Source organism: Rhinolophus sinicus, chromosome 14 (genome assembly GCF_057876585.1).
Source record: "Rhinolophus sinicus isolate RSI-liver-muscle chromosome 14, RSI-T2T, whole genome shotgun sequence".
NCBI lineage: Eukaryota > Metazoa > Chordata > Mammalia > Chiroptera > Rhinolophidae > Rhinolophus > Rhinolophus sinicus.
Window position 1 is genome coordinate 45,324,412 of NC_142514.1, and position 23,748 is coordinate 45,348,159.

A 23,748-nucleotide genomic window follows, 5' to 3' on the forward strand; every position below is an offset into this window, starting at 1 on the left:
TGATAAACTCAAAAAGCTCTCGGACAGAGTTTGGAAGAGAAACTTTTTGAAAAGAGACCCCAAAACTCCTAATCTGTGTATAGCTCCTTTCAGATTCCAAAGTGCTTTCACATACATTCATCTCAGCTCATCTTTGCCCTCAACAGTTAGTGGGGCATTTCTATCCTCATCTTGTGATGGGGCGACTCCATCATACAAGATAATGATTGTCGGAACCAGGACTAGAACCGGTCTCCGTAACAGAAACCGAGCGCAGTGGGGTGATGTACTTCGCCAGCGGGATTTTCTCATCGAGGAGGTGGAAGCGTGAAGGTGGGTGTGGATGCACACGAACTTTTCTCTCTCCTAGATTATGTGTTTTTCATTTTCTTTTTTGTCTTTCCCGTTCTGGCGTTAGCCCTACTCAGGAATCCTAAATCTTTCACTTCACACTCCCACCTCCCGCAAGGCTTTTCATCCGTTCAAAAGATTTGCATTGCAATCATAACCTTGAATGACCAAAGTGCTGGAGGGCCGTGCACAATAAACCTTGGAGGGAAGAGCTGGGACTACCCCATTTTACAAATGAGGACACAGTAGAATGTAGCGGAGCCTGTGGGACTCCAGCTCCTAGCTGTGACCCACCATACACATCTTTCAAAAGGCCCATGGGTACGGGGTAAATCAACCAAAGGGGTTTCATTTTTTTGACATTAATACCCTAGAGGGGGAGATAATTTGGGGCGAGATAATTCTGGGGCTTTCATTTTGCCATTTTGATGGAAACATGGCTGTTACAATGATTTTCCTTCCTCTCACTAGGGCTCCTTCAGAAGCAAATCAATAGCCCCAGAGCAATAATAAATGGAAACGGAGGCTTGGCATCAGTATTGGGACACAATGGGGGGTGGTAGGGACTGTTATGAACTTGAGGGCAGCTTCAGGCTCTGCCCAAGTGAAGGCGCCGCTACTACTCAGATCTAGCAGATTTTTGCCATTCAGGGTAAGGTATTAATATGGCCAGGTCATCCCATTTTTTAATAGGCCATGTAAATCCAGATATTTAAGTGAAATTTCCCAGCTTGTTGGTTACTCACTTAAAAAATGCTAAATACTTGCTATCTAGGTCAACGTTGATCAACCCAAATGAAATGAATCTATAAACAAGATCCAGTCCATGGAGCAGGGTCTTGTACCCTGGAGATTGGGGTACTTTACGCTATTTCATTTGGGCCTCCCAACACCCCTGTTAGCATGGATGACTATTTCCATTTTTTGGAAGAGGAAACCCCAGTTCAGGAGAGTTCTATAACTAGTCCAAGGTCGTACAAGCTAATCAAAGCTGGAACCAAAACCCAGGTATTCTGACTCCTGGTCCTAGATGGAGCGTTTCCCTCTGTATCCTCTGATCTCATTAAGAATTTGATTCTTGCTTTCTGGGTGTTGTGAGCCAAGTTAGGCATGGAGTGGCACTGGGGTGTGGAGACATAGCACCTTTCCTGGGAAGATGGCGAGGGAGTGCCAAACTGCTGTCCTCGAAAGCTCGGCCTGATGACTCAGCGGTGAAGTTGTGTCTTGAGGGTAAATCTGAGTCAGAGGAAGCAAGGCAGGAACTGGGACAGCCCAGGCTTCTGAATCCCAGAGTAGGGAATCATGAAACAGGCAGAACGGACTAAGCAAACACATCCACTCCTAGCCCCCTAGCCCCCTGCCAAACACACGCGCACACACACACACACACACACACACACACACAAAACCCCATAAGCCAAAGACACAGAAACACCAGCTAGAGCATAAGCCAAAGACACAGAAACACCAGCTAGAGCATTGCCTTTTTTTCCTGTCATAATAAGAAAGCAGCAAGAATTAGACTGGAAAGTAGACCATTTGTGCAGTGGTGGGAATATTGCAAGCAACAGGTCTTCTAGAATCTCAGGTTTGGGCATGTCCACTGTAGGACCAGCCAGAGCCTTTCAGACAGAGTCTGTAAAGCTGATTTAGAATGACTGGGCACAACACTGCTGTAGCCTGAAGCTCCATCATCAGAGGATGGAGCCCCAGGCAGAGAATGGAGTGTGTCCTTTCCCCCACCCTTTGCTGGAGGATCAACAAGTATTCACTATCTACCATATATGTGCCAGGCACTGAGCTGAGCATTTCGCATACATGATCTCATCAGGACTCACAATGAAACTGTGAACTGGCTATTCTCCTACTAAGGATAATGCAGTACAGTGTCATTTGCCTAAGGACTGAGAACTAGTAAATGGAGGAGGTGGGATTCAAACTTGGGTTTTGGTTACTCCAAAGACTAAACCCTCTCTAACTGAGGGCCTGAAAATTGCAGCAAACGTGAAGATGTGTCACTCAGAACCTGCTTCAAGAAAGGACCACCCAGGCCTGCCTGGTGGTTCAGGTGGTTGGAGCGCCATGCTCCTAACTCCTAAGGCTGCCGGTTCAATTCCCACATGGGCCAGTGGCTCTCAAACGCAAGGTTGCCAGTTCAACTCCTCAAGTCCCACAAGGGATGGTGGGCAGCACCCCCTGCAAGGGACGGTGGGCAGCACCCCCTGCAACTAAAAGATTGAACATGGCACCTTGAGCTGAGCTGCCACTGAGCTCCCGGATGGCTCAGTTGGTTGGAGCGTGTCCTCTCAACCACAAGGTTGCCGGTTCCACTCCCGCAAGGGATGGTGGGCTGCGCCCCAGGCAACTAGCAACGGGCAACTGGACCTGGAGCTGAGCTGCACCCTCCACAACTAAGATTGAAAGGACAACAACTTGACTTGGAAAAAAAAGTCCTGGAAGTACACACTGTTCCCCAATAAAGTCCTGTTCCCCTTCCCCAATAAAATCTAAAAAAAAAAAAAAAAAGATAAATTTACCATTAAAAAAAAAAAAAGGACCTCCCAGTTGTAAACAGTGTGGTTAGCTGACACCCCCACAGTGTGGTGAGCTCCTGCAGGGTCTTCCTCAGTCAATGATACTTAACAGCCAGCTCTCGGGGTGGGGTAGGGAAGAAATGTGTGCATAGATACAGTCAATTCTTATTATTCACAGTAGTTTATAAATTGGTCGCAAACACTGAAATAGCTAATATCGAACCATAGCTCCTGGGGGAAATGCAAAGTTAGGTTCCTATAAGCCTCTGGGCACTTTTTCATCAACTGATCAATACATAACCTTGTTTTATGTTACTGTTTAAAGACTATATATATATGCATATATATATATGCATACACGTTATATTTTTAATATACATAGGGTGCCAAAAATGTGTACACATTTTAAGAAAGAACTGTGTTAAAATTGTAATAATATATACCAATAACAAAAGATGAATACAAGTCATGTGTATACATTTTTTGGGCACCCCCGGTATATTGTTGATTCATTAACGTTGCACTAACATCCAACAGCACTATAACTCACTCCTGAGTAAATGTTATTTATCACATGTATGTTCTCCATAAGGCACATCACAGCCTTCTTGTGCTTAGGAATACTAGGTAGCACTTCAGCATTGTATTTTGGGGCTATTTTAAATGATGAAATCACCTACAAAAAGCACCCCAAAATGCAAAACAGTACCACTAAATAGATCACAAACAAGACACTTCTTTACAGCCCGAGAGCTGAAACAAGAAGGCAGAGGGATACCGTGTTCAATGTCAGATGGGAATGTGCATATCAGGAGACTCAAAATTTTCACTGCTCTATGCATGTCTGAGAGTGACTGAAAAAGTACTGTGACTATTGATTTTGGGGTTACAAATAAGTGTTAGCAAGTAAGTGAATTTGCAAACACATTATGAAGATCAGCTGTACATGTATGTATCCATATGTGCCTTCTGAGCCCTTCATATCCATCACCTATCCTTCCAGGTTTATCTCCCATAATCCTCTAGCCAGACTGGACCGTTCACCATTCTCCAAACATATCCCACTCCAAACTTATCTAGCTTTGTAACTGAGTGCAGGCTGCTGCCTACATCTGGACTCTTTCTTCTATGCCTCCCAACACACACACACACACACACACACACACACACACACACATACACACACACAGAGTCTTCCTGTGTCTGAGTGATTCTGCTGTGCAATTTTACCTCCTCCGTGAAAGCCTTCTTGATGCCTCAGACAATGGGATTTCTCCATCCTTGGGACCACAATGGCATTTTGAAGCCTATGTCACACACTGCTCAGGTTCTACCTTAGTGATCTTCAAAAAAGACAAATCTGATCATGCCACTCCCCTGCTTAAAACTCCTCAAAGGCATCACGTTGCTCTTGCGACAAAGTCTGGATTCCTTTACGAAGGCTTACAAGTCTAGCCCCTTCCTACTTTTCCCGTCTCATCTTGTGTCCCCTTATCCTCTCTCCTCTAGCCACACAAGACTCCTCTGAGTTCCTTTAACACACTGGATACCTCCCTGCCTAGAGTTCTCTCTACATACTGCATATTCTTCTGCTTGAAATTTTTCTCCCTCCAGTTCTTTGTCTGGATAATTAATACTTATCCCATGAGTCTCAGCTTAAACATCACTTCTGCAAGGAATCTTTCTGATGCACTCGTAACCCTCAGACTAAGTTATGAGTTCCTGGTGTCTGCTCCCATAACATCTCTGGTTTTCTTTCATAACATTCAGCACAATTTAAATGATGTGTTATTGCCCACTTCTCCCACAAGATTGTGATTACATGAAGAGAGGCCTGTCTCATTTGATGTATTTCAACACCTAGTTCAGAAACTGGCACATAAAAATGTAGCCTGGCTCTCAAGAAATGTTTATGAATGAATAAATAACGAAATCTCCGTTGTCTTGAGAGCTGTTTGAGAATGATGGGATAGCAGACAGGTAAAAGAATTATGGAGGTTTTAAGTTTTCTTTTACTTACTTGTAGTGTTAAATCACTGCTATCTTGGTGTTTTATACTACACACAAGTCTAAATTCAAAAGAGTTATTATTATTAAATTCAAAAAGAATATGCCCCTATTACATTATTTCATACACAAAAATCAGTTAGATAATGTAGATTTAAATGTGAAAGAAAATTAATAAGCTTCTAGAATATAACATAGGAGAATATTCATGTCCTAAAAGGAAGATTTCTTAAACAAGATATCAAAAGCACTAACCCTAAAGAAAAACATTTGGAAGAGATTAAAATTAAGAACTTCTGTTCATCGAAACTTATTGATATAAACAACAACCCTTTTACTCCCTCTTACAGCTCTGTGGGTTGGCTGGGCTCAGATGGGCAGATCTGTTGCTCCACATCACACTGGTTGGGGTTGAGTCATCTAAAGCTCTTTTGGGCTGGAACATCCAAGATGGCTTTTTCACATAGCTGGTTAGTTAGAGGAAAGACAAGGCCCAGAACGAGTACAAGATTGCTTTCAACATGTTTTACTGGTACAACATTGCTTTCAACATGTTTTACTGGTTAAGCACTCATGGGGAAAGCCTAGATTCAAGGGGAGAGAGTAATAAACACCAATTCGCAATGGGGAGAGTGAAAAAGAATTTATGGTCACCTTTAATCTACCACAACAACATTAAGAGAGTGGAACAGCAAACCACAGACTGGGAGATGTTTTCAGAACATCTATGTTATTGGCTGAATTGTGTCCCCACCAAAAATTTCATATGTTGATGTCCTAACACCTGGTACCTTGGAATGTGACCCTATCTGGAAATAAGGTTATTGCAGATGTAATTCGTTAAGGTGAGGTCATTCTGGAGTAAGGTGGGCCCCAATCCAATATGACAGGTATCCTTATAAAAGGGGAAGTTTGGATAAAGAGACACGTACACAGGGAGAATGCCATGTGAAGATAAAGGCAGAGATCTACAAGCCAAGAAATACCAATGATTGCCAGCAAACCACTTGCAACTAGGAGAGAAGCATGGAACAGATTTTCTCCCATAACCCTCAGAAGGAATCAGTTCTAATGATATCATCATCTCATACTTCTAGCCTCCCAAACTGTGAGACAGTACATTTCTAAGCTACCCAATTTGTGGTGTTTTGTTATGACATCGTTAGGAAATTAATACAATATATAAAGAATGCAATAAGAAAAAAACAACCCAATAGAGAAATGAGCAAAAGTTTAACTAAATACCTTATAAAAATAGATATTTAAAGTGTCAGTCATATGAAAAAGTGCTTAACATTATTAGTTATTAAAGAAATGCAATTTAACCTCAAAAAGGTATCACTGCACACTCTTCAGAATAGCTTATAGTAAAAATGTTAATAATACAAAGTGTTGACAAGGATGTAGAGCAAATGGAAGTCATAAACATTGCTCCTGGAGTGTAAACTGGTACAACCATCTTGGAAAACTGTCAGTATCTACTAAAGCTGAATATATATCTATATATCAATATATCTATATATAGATATATATAAATGTTCATGACCTAGCAATTCCACTCCTAAGCATAGACCCAATAAAAATGTGCACATATGTACACCATAATCATGAATTGTTATAGCAGTACTATTCACAATTTCTCCAAACTGTAAACAATTTAAATTTATGTCCAGTGTAGAACGGATAAATAAACTATGGTTAAATCATACAATGGAATACTATACAACAGTGAAAATGAACCAACTATTGCTACATGAAACATCATGTATGAATTTCACAAAAATAAATGATGAGTATGAAGTACAAAGAGTACAGACTATATAATTTCATTTAATAAATTTCAAACAGAGGGAAAACTATTTTATGATGGAAATCAGGTTAGTGGGTATCTTGGGAAAGAAAAGAGCAATTAAGAGTTTGTACAAGGGAGATTTGGGGGCTGACAGTGTTCTATTTTTTAAATCTGGGTAATATTTACAAGACTGGGTTACTTTGTGAAAATTTTTGAATTGTGCTTTTATTGTGTGCTTTTCTATGTATTAGGTTGGTGCAAAAGTAATTGTGTTTTTTGCAATTGTTTTTAATATTTTAAACCGCAATTACTTTTGCACCAACCTAATAAAAGTTTACTGAAAAATTAAATATATTCCAAAATGTCAGGTCATCTCTACCAACTGATAACTGGAAATTCGACTTGTGCTTTTCACATTTGTAATGATTTATAAACGTGCTCTACTGGAAAATCATTCTGAGAGTTTTGAGGTTATATAAAAAGAAAGGAGATTGTAAATTTAATTTCTTTATCTTTTTATATAATGAAGCTCTGTTGTATATGTGAACTATTCAATGTTGATTAACTATTTAAAATTTGGTTAAGTAATAGAGTGGACAATGGCATATTAAGCAAGGAATCTGACATTAATTTGGGAGGCACAGGTGATTCATTGGATGACAGAATTAGTGGCCAAACAGATCTCAACAATATCAACTTGCATTCTAATCTCTACACAGATGGCAGCCTAAAGTCCAGCCTTCCTGAACACGCGATTACTCCAGCTTCAGGCTCTCTCTTTCTCATTCAGTTTATTTCACATATATCATTCTCTGCCACAGTCTTACAATGCTCTTCACATAGCTAACTTCTTCTGAGTCTAGTTCAGGTATCACCTGACTCCTGTGACAGTCTCTGTCTGAGACCCCCTCCTTTGGATAATCATGCCCTGTACAATCCCCTCCGCTTCAGTGTGGGTTGGACTTAGCATTCCCTTCTAACAAATAGAATATGGCAAAAGGGATGGGATGTCGCTTAGGAGTTAGGTCACACAAAGAATCTGGCTTCCATGTTGGGCTTCCTGTCTTCTTCCCTTACTCTGACTCTTTTTCTCTCAGAATCTTTGCTCTGAGGGAAGAAAGGGGCCTTGTGTGAGTAGCCCTATAGAGAGGCCCATGTGACGTGAAACTGCCATGTCTGGACAATAGTGAGTTAGGACCTGCGATCTGCCAATAGCCAAGGAAGAGTGCTTCAGGGTAAATCCTCCCCAAGTCAAGCACTGAGATGACTACAGTCCCAGATGATATCTTTTTTATTTTATTTTAAAATTTATTTTAAAGATTTTATTGGGGAAGAGGAACAGAATTTTATTGGGGAACAGTGTGTACTTCCAGGATTTTTTCCAAGTCAAGTTGTTGTCCTCTTGATTGCAGCCTTGTGAGACCTTGAACCAGAGGCACCAACTAACTTGTACCCAGATTTCTGACCTGCAGAAACTGTGAGCTAATACATGTTTGTTGTTTTAAACAGTTAAAGTGTAGAGTAATCTGTTACACAGCAATACAGCCCCCACCTTCACCCTTCCCACCCCAGGTTGGATTCATTGCCCTTGTCATACCCAGTGCTCTCACAATCACAGCATTTATCACCCCTTGTAGTAATTACTGCTTACTTGCCTATCTCTCTCATGAAAGGGATCAGGAACTATGTCTTACAAACTTTTTCATTCCAGTTCCTAGAACTCAGTTGCACTCAATAAGTGTTTGATTAACATATGAAAGAATAAACAGATGATAGCTGTTTAACCTTGGGAAATAACAACCTCTCATATTCTCAATCTTTTTGTTTGTAAAATGATAACAAAATTTGTAGAAATATTTGAGAAGCAAAATGAGCATGACCTGGTAAATAATTAGAGGTGAGAGGGGAAGGGAAAGAAAGAGTCAAAGTTTGGAAACTGGGCATCACCAGGAGAGAGAAAGAATAACAGGAGGAGATGGTTTAGAGAGGAGGATGGTAGGTTCAACCTTGGACTCACCAAAACTGAGGTGTCTTTGAACACATCCACCAGAGTAATGGATATACTGTCTGATGCTTAGGGAGAGGTCTGTGCTGAGATAGATTTGGAAGTTAGTAACATATTGATGGTAATCGAAGTCATGGAGAGAAGCCAGAGAGAGAATAAACTGTGGACTCAGAATAGACCCCCTAGAGGATATTCTAATTAAGAGAAGGACTGGGGTACACACATGAAGGGTGGGAAATGGACAGGGGTCTGTCTAGAATTGGAAGAGTGTGGTGTCCCAGATGCATGGATGTAGACAGTTTCACAAAGCACGAATGATCAACAATAACACAGCAGAAATCAAGATATTAACTGGAAAACATCCATTGAATTCAATAATTAGAAAATCGTTGAAGACCGTGGCAGATTGTATTTTTCAAATAAGACTGTAACAACATTTCCCATCACACATACTCTTCTACAATGTGACCTCACCACTGTCCTATTCAGAAATGGGTCTATACTACCTCCCCTTGATTTGGGGTGGGCTTGTGACCACTTTGACAAGTGAATTATGGTGGAAGAGGTTTATGGGACTTCTGAGGCTATAAAATCATAATGATTTCTGAGTTGCAAAAGGCAATACCTCTTCTACCTTGTTTCCTGGAAAACTAGAGCGTGGCATGTAGGAAGCCAGACTACCCTGAAGCCACCATTGCTGTACGGAAGCCAAACCACATAGAGAGACCATGTATAGGTAGGTCTCCATTCAGCAGACATTATGGAAAAGGGACAAGCTGTACTATATGACCAATCTGATTTCCTGGCACAGTCTGACTTCGGAATGCACAAGCATAATAAAATGGTTATTTTATGCCAGTAAGTTTTGGGGGAATTTGTAATTTATTACATGGTTATAGTACCTACAACAATAACTTTAGGGAAGCAGTCTCCATGGAGCAGTCAAGACAGAGGCCAGAAAGCAGTGGGTTTGGGAACATCTAGGAGGTAAGGAAGGAGGTGACACATGAGTAGACTATAGTGGGGGGAGGTCAAATTAGAGGGTGATAGAAAGGGGTTTAGGAGGGCTCTGGTCAGATGGAGTAGAATGGACAAATTTATAGGACAAGAGGAAAATATCAGAAGAGTGGGATAGTTGAAACAGAGAAGAGAGTTTACAATAGAGGAGTCAGCAGGGGAGGTGCAGGGCACAGGTTCAAGAACTGGACTTGAATGATCTCCACTGTGACTGGAAGAAAATAACTGGAATTTGTTGGAAGAAGAAGGCATAGCAGGATAGGAGGATAGCAGTTTGAGGAAAACAGCAGTCATGGTGTGAGTGTAGTTCAATTGATTACCTATAGGGTCTGGACCTTCAGCCAAGAGCACTGACAGGCTGAAGGAAATGGAAAGACAAAAGGGTTGGGGTCTTTTGGAGGTCAACGTGCAGGTGTCATGGGTATGAGGTCATGAGATGGCTCAAAGGATGGGAGAATGTAACCATAAAGAAAGTTACCGGAATCTAGATGACCCAGTCCTGGGTCATGATAAGATCCAGGGTGCGGTCTGGGAGTGGTGGCTGAAGTAGAGTGAAGGTGAAGTCTCTTGAAGTTAAGGAGATCCAGGAAGTAACAGTCCAATCAGTTATGTACCAGTGTATTGAAATCTCTTAGGGTGACATAGGACTTGAGCTGGGGAGGAAGACTGAGAGTCAGGCTATGAATGATTCAGTGAATGAGCATTGGACAGTTTTCAGTGTTAACAAGGAAAGCTGTTGGATACCGGTCATTTCTACTTCAGATGTGTAGAATATGGATCCAAGAGGGCAAGCAAATTTCTCCTGAAGAGCTACAGAGGAAGTGAAAATTTCTGTGAAGACAAAAGGTAATGAGAGCCTTCTGTGAATTTCTTGGAGGAAAGAGGGAATGTTTACAATGGATGGAGGTTTCTGGGGAGTGGGATGTAATGGCTAAACAGGGTATAGAAGTGGAGCGAGACATGGAAGGAGGAAGAGAAATGGTGGGGGTAGGTATGTGTATGGGATTTGAATTGGGGAAGGGACTTTTTATTACAAGGCCCTTATTGTGGGCAGGGACACTCTTAGAGTATTCAGAACAGAGGCAAAAGGCCAAGCTAGGCAGGCAGTAGCAACCTTATTCTAGGTCAAGATACTTGCTCCTCAAGTCCAGTGTCCCTCCCCAAGATGTGCCTCTCCTGGTGGAGCCAGGAGGCCCCTATGCCTGGAAGGTGACTGTCTCTCAAGGACACTGTGAAGGGGAGGTGGGTGGTGGGTGGTGTGGCACTTGACTGTGAGACCCCTTAGACATCTTGGGCGTCCTTGACTCAGGAAATTACACGAAGCAATGGATCTTCCTGTTATGACTGTTTTGCTATAAATGAAACAGGAAAATATGAGAGTTGTTGAACTCTCCTGAGAGGAAGACAATAAAAAGCAATCTTACCACCCACCTGGAAGTTCATTTTAAATGACTTTCTAGAGCTATTTTCAGATCGAAACAGACACGCTCCTATTAATAAGCTTGGCTAAGTAAGGGCCATCTGTGGCCGGAGTGACTCTGAAAACCTCTTCCCCACAGAGTCCCTGAGAGTGACAAAGAGAAAGGGTGTGCTCTGGTCACTGGACAAGCTATGCTGGTCATTGCAGGTAGAAAATTCTACAGGGAAAAAGAATCCTCAACTTCTAATTCCACCTCTTAGAGTTTATATGCCTAGTTACAGCAGTTAAAGAAGAGGGTTTACCCAAGACCGGGCATCTTGCTTTCCAGGCATCTCCCCTGCCTACCCCACCCCCCAGTAACATCCCCAGAAACCTGAGGGAGGAGGTTCTGTCCCCATTTTAGAGATATGGAAACTGAGACTTAGGAGAGTCCATCTTTCCCCTCAAGTTCCCACAGTTAGAAAGAGAAGCTGAGATTCAAGGCGGTGTACCTCCTGAGCCTGGGTAAGTAACCATGTCATAGTTTTGCTTGTCTTCACACCATTTAGACGTGTGAAAATCTGCAAAGTCAAATTCTTCTTGCGTTGTCTCAGATGTGGGTCGGGAAGCAGCTGATCATCGTGTCCAGACTCTCTGCCTTGCTCGCACAGAACTTCAATGTCCTTGTTGTAACCTACAAAGCCACCACGGGCTAAAGATTGGGTCTCCTGCAACCCAGAACCTCCATCCTGAATGGAGGTCACCTCCTTTCTGTCAGGCACTCTGGTTTTCTGGTTTTGAGGAACAGAGAGCCCTCCATTCTCATCTCCTTAGGAGAGAGGGAGTGAGGCCGAGCTGGGGCTGAAGAAAGGACGGAAGGTGCCCTGGGTGCTTCTGTGAGTTATGGACCACGTGGTTTCCATGTCTGTCACTGCTTCATTTCCAGAATCTTCCTTCTCCCTGCACACCTACTAACCAATTCTCTGCTTATTCTGGGTCTCTCCTCAAATGGCCCTTGAAGCTTTGACTCCACTGTAAAGAACCTTCCAATGCGTTCCTGTGGCCTCCAGCTCTGCTGCTAACTGTCTGCTTGTCGCAGCATTTCTTGGTTCAAATTCCTGAGGCGGGAATCTGATTGGCCTGGCTCCCTTTTTGTGCTGGGCCATAGGTCATAGGTTGCTGGCTGGCCTGTTGGCTCAGATGACTTTCCCTGTTGTACTGGACAGCTGGGCATGGGACAAAACATGGCTGAGGAATGTCCCTTCCCCCTTTCAACTATGGCTATTCATTGAATTGTTTCTTTCAGAAAGGACAATAGTTAATATTTGTACTGTACTTCTAAAACCTCCACTGGCCTTGACGCAGGAACACAGCATTTTGCAGCCTTTATAAATAAAAGTCTTAACTGCTAGGAATGACAACTTACAGTAAACATACTCTCACTCCAACGTTCACTATCATCACATAACCCAGTGCTCCTTTAAACGTCTCTCCAAACTAAAATGTCTGTCTATCCCTGGGAGCTCCCAAATAGTGACTCCTGTGTTAGCAGGGAGTCTGGTCTGCTGCCAAATGACCTCTGCATGCTGTCCTCTTCTGCCCCTGCCATACACACCGCTGGCCCTGCCACCTCTGGCACTTGCATTTTTGCAGCTGTCACTGTATCCCTCGACCCCAGTGTTGCCTATGCTGATCAAGTCAACACACCCAAGTGATTTAAAGAACAACCATAGGGGGAGAGTTCGTCTCTGTTTACATTACCTACTATCAAAGGGGATCTCCATGCTCTGGCCTCCGATGGCTTAGGGAGGCTCGAATGAATCTGCTTTTTCAGTTTGTACAAGGCGCAGGACACTTTGCCTAACACTCAGGCACAAGAGCGTGTGTGTGTGTGTGTGTGTGTGTGTGTGTGTGTGTGTGGTGGGGGGAGGGTTGTCAGGTTGGGGCAAAGCTGAGGAGAGGCAGCAGGTCTTACTCTGCATGCGCCTCCATTTGGTTACCGGGGGTGATTTATTTCCAGGGATACTCCTTGGTTTCTCAGGCATCTCCCCTGCCTACCCCTTGGTGTGCGCTCAAGTCTGATGCTCAGTGGTGGAGGTGGCTTAGAATGGAGCAGCACCCACCTAATCTCCCCGACCTAACAGTGGACAGAGTCGGGACCAACTATTTACTCTACTTGGAATCCTGTAAGAAGAGGGAAAGACCTCAGCATAGCGACATGAGGTCAGACAGCCTGTCTTCTCAGCACCACCGTTTGAACTGGCTATTTGGTGTGTCTGCGGCCTATACGTGAGGGCTAATAATCCCTGCCTTAAGGAACTGTTGTGGGGAATAAATGGAAAGAGGTACTATACCTAAAGCACCTGAGCCTGTTCTGGTCCCTGGTAAGAACTCTGGATGGAGATGTTACTATGACCCCGAGGAAGAAAGTCAGATCCCTCCACAGGTGGCTGTCGTGGGCATAGCCTCCCAGGATCAGCAGGAGGGAAGCAGGAGGAAGATGAGCCCTTAAGTTTGCACTGGTCTCTCTGTACCCCTCTGCCTACGCTTGGGGTAACATGAGAAGTAGAAACAGGGTAGATGTCGAGAGAGGGATGAGGGAAGAGATTGGGCACAGCAGTGGACCTAGTGCAATGAGTCCCTGGTAGCCAGTCCTGTATAAGGGACATAAGCCTGACCCTTGTAGGTCAGCTGGGTACAGATGGTATACACTTGATGTGATACTTAAGAGCACAGTTTTCAGGAGCCAGGCTGCATGCATTAGAATCCCAGCTCCCTCACGAGCTGGGTGACTTTGGATCAGTTATGCCAAGGCTCAGTTTCCTCACCTGTTAATGGGAGTCACTATAGAACTTATCACGTAAGGTTAAGTTCTAATGAGCAATTAATCATACAATACACAGAGAAAGTGCTCAGAACAGTGTCTGGCATGTGACAAACTAGTTCATGATTGTTATTTAAACTCATCTGTGTCTTACCTTATCCAAAAAGACTGTAAGTTCTTCAGAGATTTTAAGTTTTGTTTTTTCACTGTAGGTCAGTGTTGATGATGAAAAATAAATGAGTGAATGAATGGAAAATAAACTTGTTTATAAATTTCCAGTGAAGAAGAGCTTATTAATAGTGCTTAGACATATGTGATTTTACGCATTTACTGAGGCCTATCCTTTCAGTGTGACTACATACACCCACACCCCACGACACGACTCCCCACACTCTCTTCCCCACCCGCTCCCCTTCCCATATACATCCTATCCCCGTTCCCCTCCTCACACCCTTCCACAATCCACACCCCCTTTTTAGACTTTCTACACACAAACACAAGCACACACTCATACCCACTCCTTTTCACACACCTATCCACACAAGTGGTTTGCATGTACACACAAACACACACACTCTCCCATTCTGAAGCAATCTAAAGAATAGATTTTTTTTTGGCATTCTTTTTTAAGGGTGAGTTAGGAAAAGAAAATCTGCCTACTGGCTATTTTGAGTCTTTAACACTTTCCCTGCTCTGTCCCTTCCACCCCCCACCCCCCAACACACACCCTTCTGTCTACCTACCTGTTCCTCTATCAGTCAAAAGAAAAGAGACTTTTCGCATGACAGAGGAAAACTCATTTCCCCATTGGCTACCTGGGCAGAAACTAGTCTTTTCTCAACCCCGGAGGAGTACAGCCAGGCCTGCTCCAGGGCAACTCAGACACATCTGGACTTTTCCCCCCGTCAGGGGAGATTCCCACCACCCTTAGTTCCTCTCAGCAATGGTTTTTGCATTGCTAGGGGACCGAGAAGAGAAAACAAACTCATATTTAACACAAATATTTGTTATAAACATTTAACAAATGTATTTATATCTGAGCGGCATCATTTCAGCCTCATAGCCCTATGAAGTTAGGCAGCTCTCCATTCTACAAATGAGGAAGCTGAGCACAGAGGTGTTCAGGGCCTTGTCTGTGGTCACATGGTAAATAAATGGGGGAGCCAAGACACAGAGGCTTCTGACTCCAAAGGTACAACTAAAAACTGAAAGATTCTCTCTAGAATCTTAGGTCCAGGGACAGCTTTGCCAAAGCATGGCCTTGTCGTGCACTGACCAACTGATAGGCACAGCCATTTCCTGGGAGGAGCTTCAATATAAAGCATGTGTGACAGCTCTGCCTTTCCGGGGAGATGCAAGCACTCTCTCTTGACTCTGGCAACAAGCTTCTTCATCCATCTATCATCCACCCACCCACCCACGCTCCTGTCTACCTATTCGTCCATGTACCCATCCATCCATCCATCCATCCATCCATCCATCCATCCATCCATCCATCCATCCATCCATCCATCCATCCTTCCATCTAAAACCTTTCTGAGGGGCCGGCCCGGTGGTTCAGGTGGTTAGAGCTCCATGCTCCTAACTCCGAAGGCTGCCGGTTTGATTCCCACATGGGCCAGTGGGCTCTCAACCACAAGGTTGCCAGTTCAATTCCTCGAGTCCCGCAAGGGATGGTGGGCTGTGCCCCCTGCAACTAGAAAATGGCAACAGGAGAGCTGCGCCCTCCACAACTAAGATTAAAAGGACAACAACTTGAAGCTGAATGACACCCTCCACAACTAAGATTGAAAAAAAATAAAAAATAAAAATAAATAAATAAACAAAATCTTTCTGAGCCCCAATTTACTTGTCCATGGAAATGAGAACAGTTGATGTAAGGTTTAAGTGATGCAACACATGTAGTAGGTGCCTTAATGTTTATTCCATGGATGTCTTTTGCCTTGTTAAGGAGTCAGTTTCAGGGGGATTTTAATTCTTTGGAATATCCCATTCTCGTGGCTGGATAATGTTTAATGAGCCCTATCCTTTGATTTATTGCTCTGGCGGCGGGGGGCCTGGGGCACTGGGCTGCACTGGGTCCTTTTTATTAGATGTGTCTAGGAGAAACAATGGGCAGGGGGATCACGAATGACGCAAACACACGTCATGAGCAGCCTGCAAGCTTCCCCTTAAAGAAGTCAAGCATGGGGGCTAGGGGCTGGGGAGCAGGAAGTCGAGGTTAGCTTCCCCGTGTTTCCTCCACATTCTTTATCTCGTAAGAAGAAGCTTCTACAATATTGAACTATAAAAACCCTCAGTTGGGTCTTTGATGTGTCTTCTCTATAAGAAGCCTCAGCTTGACCCTGGGGGAGAAGGAGAAGGAAGGCTTAAAGTCTGGGTTTGGGCTGCTGTGAATAAATCTTGCACGGCTATGGCCTGGATTGTCTCCTAGAAATGATAATCATGGAAATGGTTATGCTTGACATTTGCACTTTATAGTTTGCACAGAGTTTCCACATCACCATCTCATCACAACCCTGTGTGTTGGGAAGGACAAGCATTTCTAGACTGTAGGGGATCAGAATATGCTACCCAAAAATATGCCACTTTGGCATCAGGATTATTTTGAGCTAAAGACAATTGAGAAATAAATAAAAAAAGCAGACACCAAAAAAAAAAAAAAAAAAAAAAAGATGTCTGTGTCCACTCCCTATTTGCCTAAAAGCAGATTTGTGAATTTGTGAAAAGCAGATTTTGCCTAAATTTCCATTTGTGAAGGTATCTCCCTCTCCTGTAGCAGGAAGAGGAGGACCCAGGAGGACAACTCTTAGACCCCTAATTGCAGGAGATAACTCTTTACCAGTCCAGCAATGGCACCAGGAGGAATCTACATAACATCCCTTATTAAAATAGCTTTTATCTTCCATTAGTTTCCCCATGTATTTACCTACTCACAGTTTTCAGTCCCTAAAAGCTTAAATCTGTTTCTTTGTCTTATCACTGCTTTATAAATTTTTCGTTCTTCATTAAGATGCTATGTAAGTCCAAGTTCTAACCACCCCAAGAGTTACTCATCACTGAGTTTCTCCCGCATGGGCATGCGTGCTGCATGCAATCGTAAGCTGGTTTTGCTTTTATTAATCTGTCTTTTGTCAGTTTAATTTCCTGGACTTCAGCTGCAAAACCTAGGAGAGTAAAGGAAAAGTTTGCTTTCCTCCCCTACAATGCCTATCACAGAGATGAATAAAAACCAACACAGCGACAAGCGAGCTGCCCCGCAAATCACCGAGGCTCCAACCCTGATCCCCTGACTCCAGACCCAGAGCACTGTCCCCCATTCCAGAGGTCCTCTTTTCACAAGGCCTTTGACACTGGGAAAGGGTTATGCCACCACGCGTTAGGCAGCCCATGACTTCCAAAATCTCCTAGCTTTTTGTTGTTTTTAAGTTTTTAATTAATTAATTCAAATCTGTTTACAGTCAGATGCAAACTGTGCCGTGTGCCAGGGAGCTCCTCCTCCCGAGCAAATGCAGGCCATTATGATTCCGTGGATAAAAGGCATGACCAGGAGCAGGCTGCTCTGGGAGCATCAAGTTACCCCGCCAATCACCTCCTGGAGGAAGTGACTCAGCAGCTGAGACCTAAAAGATAAGTCGGAGTGACTTGGGCAAAGGGAGCAAGAGAAGAGGGTCCTGGGTCCAGGAAACCCACCTGCAAAGACCAAGATGCAAAGAGCTTGGTGAGTAAGGGAAATCGAAGAGGTTCAGTAGCTAGAGGATGGAGGTGGAAGGGCCTGGAGAGTGGTGAGACTTGAGGCTGGAGGCAGGGGACAGATGTCGGAGGACCTCGGCAACCATGGCAACGAGTTAGTCTTTATCTTAAGAACAGTGGGAAACCATGGAAGGTTTCAGCAGGCCCTTCAGGTGGTTATGTTTGCAGCTGACTGAAGTGAGAAGAATGGGTTGGAAGAGGTGAAAGGTGAAGGGCTAAACCTGGGGGGGGTTGGTGTTTTGGTGTATTTTCAACATGTCTTCACCACTGGATTGAGACCTTCTGGAAGGTAGAGAATAAGTCAAAAAATATGGCCCTGAAGTTGCCAGTATTCCCACAGAAGCACACTTCTGGAAGAAACAAGCCTTCATAATTATCACTAGACATTGAGTATCAGGCAGAGTCTATACAGACCCAGGCCTGCCCTCAAGGAGCCCACAATTTAGATACATAAACTCCACCCAGGTGTCTGCACCAAGCTCTATGGGAGCACCGTGGGGGCATGACTGGCTCTGTAGAGATTAGGAAGGCTTCTCGGGGGAGGTGACATCTGAGCTGGGTCTTGAAGGATGGAGAGAAATTTGTTGGGTGGCTAATTTTTGATCAAAGAATAAAGGTCTCAACTTTCTTAAAGGATAGTAAGGACAGAAATTAAAATGGCACATTGGGAGGTATTTGTCGGGACTGCCCCACACCTGCTTCCTTGCTCTTACAAGTAATTCCTGAATCCCCCTCTCCACTCCCCACCTCATCCCCAGCTGCCAACTGAACACTGGGACTTCAAATCTGTTCTATACCGTGACACCTTCTTAATATAATAATATGAAGTAAACTTGGCATAGTTCTGCCATTAAGAGCAGATGGACCTGGCTTCAAATCAGGGTACTGCCACACCAACTTACTAGGCAAGTCACCTTGACTTCTCTAGACCCTTGGTTTCCTCATCTATATAATGGGAGTAAGAGCAGTACCTACAACACAGCGTTGATGAGAAGATTCCTATACCATGATGCCATAGTATCTCAGCTCTAAAACCCTTCTGTACTCTGCTTTGTGTGATGGGCTAGGCCTCTGCAAATCACATTTGTGTTCTGCCATCTGGCTCCATCTTAAGTTCTGCCAATGGGGGTGCTAGAAGGAGCCACAGAGCTAAAGGGGGAAGATAAGACTTGTTTCCTGTCGGAAGGAAGAGATCAGGAGGGCTTCCTAGGGGAGGTGACATCTGAATTGGGCCTTGAAGAATGAAGAGGAGTTTGTTGGATACCTATGAGGATCGCTCCAACACCTTTTCACCCTGGCAGCCTCAAGAGCTCCCCATAGCAATAGCTGAAGACAGTTTGCAGTTTTTCCATACAGAATTAGCTCCATTACATCCAATCAGAAACATCAGCACCAGCCCAGCACACTGAGTTTCAGTTCACAGGGTCCCTCCACTAAACCTCTAAATTTTAATAATTCTACGTTTTAATAACGTTTTCCCATGTGGGCCCTTACCCCTAAGGTCATAGTTATTTTCTGCAGCTGCTATCTCTGTTTCACCTTATAGTTCTCATTTTACCCTTTCAGTTACCTAGTTAACAACCTTATACCTAGTTAAAAATCCTTTACATTCCATTCTCTCAAGTAACTGATGTGGTTTCTGTCTCCTGGCTGCATGCTGACTGTTATAATTAATTAAGAAGATGTAGATAAAGTGTTACATACAGAACTCTCGATAAATATTTGTTGCAATACCTTATGGGTTCCTAACATTTATTCTTTCATTTATTTAGCATATGTTGTTTCCTAATATGTGTCAGGCCCCATGTGAGCTACTGGGGTGCAGAGTTAAAGAAGACACAGTTCAGCCGTCACAGAGCCTGCCATCTGCATGGAGGAGACCACCAAGGACCTGAGCCCACCCCAGGAATGGTTTTTGGCACCTCCTCCAAGCAGCTCCCATTGCTGACCTCACCTCCCAGTTACTCTGAGATCATCCAGAATTCCTATGTCCAGACATACCAGCACTCTTCATCTGGCACATTTTCAAACACCTTTTGTTAACAGACTCCAGAATTAAATACTACGGTAAGGTTAACCTGGTACTATTTTATGTTGTTATCATTTATTTGCACATCTTATCATCCTTCTTAGTAAATTACTTGGGTTGTCTTCCCCAAATGGCCTGTTTCTATATCAATTTTTCAGCCTAGCACAGTGCCAGGACTTGGTAGGTTATCAAAAAGAAATTTGAAGAATGAATGAATTTATCTATTCAAACATATCCTTGAGGTCTTACCATGAAGCAGGCACTGGGCTAGGCACGAAGGCAAGAACAAAGAAAACCAACAGCGTCCCTGCCCTCAATGAAGGGATGTCTGATTTGGTGACTGAAGCTGAACAACCTCTGAGGACCCAGACATTCCTGGGGCTGGAAGTGGTTCCATCAACCTGGTATGAGGTGGACTTTCCGGACAACCTCCGCTTCCTCCCCTCTGGGCCCTTGGTGGAAGCTGCTGCCTGCTGTGGTTTGCCTCATGTCCTGAACACTGGTGGCCAAAGACTATATTTAAAAAGCCAACATTTACATTTTTAATGTTGACTGGAATTGGAAAGGCTGTGGTAACCTTTCCAAACTGATATTGGTTTTTACATGATTGAAACAGGCCTGGCCTCAGGCATTTCTAAATGGAAAATTTTAAGTATTTTCAGTATCAGTGAGAGTGCAGAACCATCTCAGAAGCATCTCTGTTGGTATTCTCCGAAAATATCATCTCCCTCCCTTGAGCACACTCAGCAACTTGGCCCTGTCAACATTTCACGGTCCTTTTAACATTTGTTTCAAGAGTAGACAGCATGAGGACCACTAGTCCTATCTTGTGGGTGATAAGAGTTTAGGGAAGCACAGAGGTACAGTGGAAAGAGCTTTGGCCTTAGAATGGGCTCTAAATATCTAAATACCTTCTCCACACCTCACGTACTGGGGGACAAATTGCTTACCTCTCTAAGCCTCCTTTCCCTCTGTAATAGTGGAATAAAAATGCTATTTCACAGGTTTGCTGTGACATTCAAATGTGGGAATCTGTAAAAATGCTTAACCTGCCATGCCTGGGCCTGTACTAATGCTCGATGGACATTAGTTTTTGTCCTTCCCCTGGCAGTGACCTGTGTATGATGACACATGAGAATCAGGTGAGAACCCCAAGCTCCTGGCTCCCAGGACTCTTTTCAAGAAGCCCTCTGAACACAAATAGATTAAAACGTACATATTTGTATTAAAAGCAGAAGGACTCATTTCCCACTTTATGCCATGACAGCCTGTCTGAAGACTTCTTGGCTGCTGTCTTTTCCTTCTGTGTTTTCATTGTAGTAAAAGTCACTGCACTATCCGATGTGGTAGCCAATTGCCACGTGTGGCTATTTAAATTTAAATTAATTAAAAATAAACACAACTTAGAATTCAGTTTCTCAGCCACAGTAGCTATATTTCAAGGGCTCAGTGACCACATGTGGCTGGTGGCTACCAGTGCAGATGTAGGCCATTCTCATCATCACAGAAAGAACTATTGGAAAGTGCTAAGTGATAGAGAATAAGAGAGAAAAGGAGAAGGAAAAAGAGGGGAGAGGAGGAGAGGGGAGGGGAGTAGAAGAGAAGGGGAGAAGGGGAGGGGAGGGGAGAAGGGGGCGTGGAAGAAAGGGGGGGCGAGGGGCAAGGGCAGAGGAGAGGAGAAGAGAGGAGAAGAGAGGAGAAGAGAGGAGAAGAGAGGAGAGGAGAGGAGAGGAGAGGAGAGGAGAGGAGAGGAGAGGAGAGGAGAGGAGAGGAGAGGAGAGGCACATTGGTTTTCCAGAGCAGTCCTCCTTCATGCACATGCTTGCACGTGTTCATCCAGGCATGGAAATCAATCTTTGTATGTGTACACATTCTGATGGAAGAGGGAAATTATCTTCTCTGAAAGAGGCAGTGCCTGAGAATTTAAAAAATTTACTTGGGCTCAAAAAATCTTGTCATTTAAAACTCATGTAATCATTTCATCCCCTGCTCAAAATAGGTCCACAGTTTTTTGTTTTTGTTTTTAAAGATTTTATTGGGGAAGGGGGAACAGGACTTTATTGTGGAACCGTGTGTAGTACTTCCAGGACTTTTTCCAAGTCAAGTTGTCCTTTCAATCTTAGTTGCTGGGCGCGCAGCCCACCATCCCTTGCGGGAGTCGAGGAATCGAACTGGCAACTTTGTAGTTGAGAGGCCACGCTCCAACCAACTGAGCCATCTGGGAGGCAGCTCAGCTCAAGGTGCCGTGTTCAATCTTAGCTTCAGGGAGTGGAGCCCACCATCCCTTGCAGGACTCGAGGAATTGAACCAGCAACCTTGTGGTTGAGAGCCCACTGGCCCATGTGGGAATCGAACCCGTAGCCTTCAGAGTTAGGAGCATGGAGCTCCAACAGCCTGAGCCACCAGGCTGGCTCCAGGTCCACAGTTCTTTATGGCCTACTGAAAAAGCCCCAAACCTTACCATGTTTCCAAAGTCCTCATGATTTACTTAACGCTCGCCCTTCCAGGTGGCTTTGCACTATACCCTGTTCCCACATATCGCAGACATGCACAGGCATTTGCCCCATGGTGCTGGATGACCACCTTCTATAATACATCTGTACTCCGCACTTTTGCCTTAGCTCCTGCTGAGCCCATTGTCTGAAACACCCTGAAAGGCATCATCTCCACCTAGAAACATTGGTCAAAACACAGCTCAAATGCTTCCCCTTCCTTCTGCCTTCCCCAGTTCTGCTAGTCTGGTGTGGTTCTGAATCCAGCATTTTATTCATGTTTTTTTCAGAGCACTGGTCCACCTGTATCCATGTCTCCTTCCCTACTCTCTGTCCACTGCATTCCCTCATGATGGTAATTCTCAAACTCTATGTGGAGGAAAGACCAACATTTTTTTTGGTTCGGTTATTGTTTTTATAAATGTCCAGTTCGTTGTAGACTGATGATTATGTAAAATAAAATGAAATTTAAAAAAACAAAGACATAGAAAATATAAGTTTTAGTTATTTTATTGTTAGATTCAAATTGCTATAAAGGTTTCCAAACCTTTACTCTCAATTTCTGTACTTTTCTCATCTTTGGCCAGTAACAGTTTTCAGGTCACACTTGGAAGAGCAATGCCCTCCCACCCTGACGAGAAGGTTCTGCATGTGATCAGTGCTTGAGACACTTAACGGAATTCTTTGGAAACTTTCTGCCAGTTCTCCTCCAGATGTCTGAGCAGATGCACAGAGGTGCGTCTTTGTGGAGGAGCCCTCAGAACGAGGAGGCCCCCTCTGTGGTGCTGCTTGCAGGAAGATTTGGGTGTGGACACTAGTTCTGCTGTCTGAGTAGCTTCATGACCCTAGACGTGACCTGAAAGTGACCTTGAAGTAGACCAAGGTTCTTGAACTCTTTTGTGTCATGGATCTACTTGATAGTCTGGGAAGACCTATGGATCTCTTCTCAGAATGTTTAATGTTTTAAATGCAGAAAATGAAAACCACAGGATTTCAAAGGAAATTAATTTTTCTAAAATATGTGGTGTAAAAAATGTTTCTTTATTAACATGAAAATAATGATATTTACTGGTGGGCAAAGTACCTACTATAATGTGACGTATTGATAAGTGTGAAACTATATTTCAAGTATCTACAACCGTACTGTGACCTGAAAATACCAGTGATTTCTATTGTGACCGTCACAAATACTGGTCATTTTACTGTGATTTGTTGCCTATATTCATGATTGAAGAAACTGTTTAATTTCAGATTGAGATTAATAAAAATAAAGATGCAATTTTCTCCATCATCTAAGAAGGTCCAGACAAAGTGTCTCTTAACTCGCTCATTCACTCATTTGATGAGTATTTATTGAGAACTACTAGGTGTCAGGCATTGTTCCAGCATAGGCAGTTTCTGCCCTCACTGGGTTTTCATTCTTGCTGTGAGCTATATAACAAACATTTAAATATAGCTAATTCTTATTATTTGCAGTAGTTACATTGTATAAAGTCACCGCGAAGACTGAATTAGTGAATACCGAAGCATTGCTCCTAAGGAAGATAAAGGGTTAGGTTCCTGAGA

At 43.6% G+C, this 23,748-nt stretch overlaps 1 long non-coding RNA gene across 1 annotated transcript; it reads left to right on the plus strand.

Annotated features, from left to right (window-relative positions):
- The first annotated feature begins 15 nt into the window (after nt 1-15).
- On the plus strand, nt 16-23,455 carry LOC109447043 (uncharacterized). The gene is made up of 4 exons (XR_002137312.3): nt 16-312; nt 17,370-17,629; nt 19,434-19,728; nt 22,770-23,455. It is a non-coding gene; the product is annotated as an uncharacterized LOC109447043 (long non-coding RNA).
- Nucleotides 23,456-23,748: the final 293 nt, after the last annotated feature.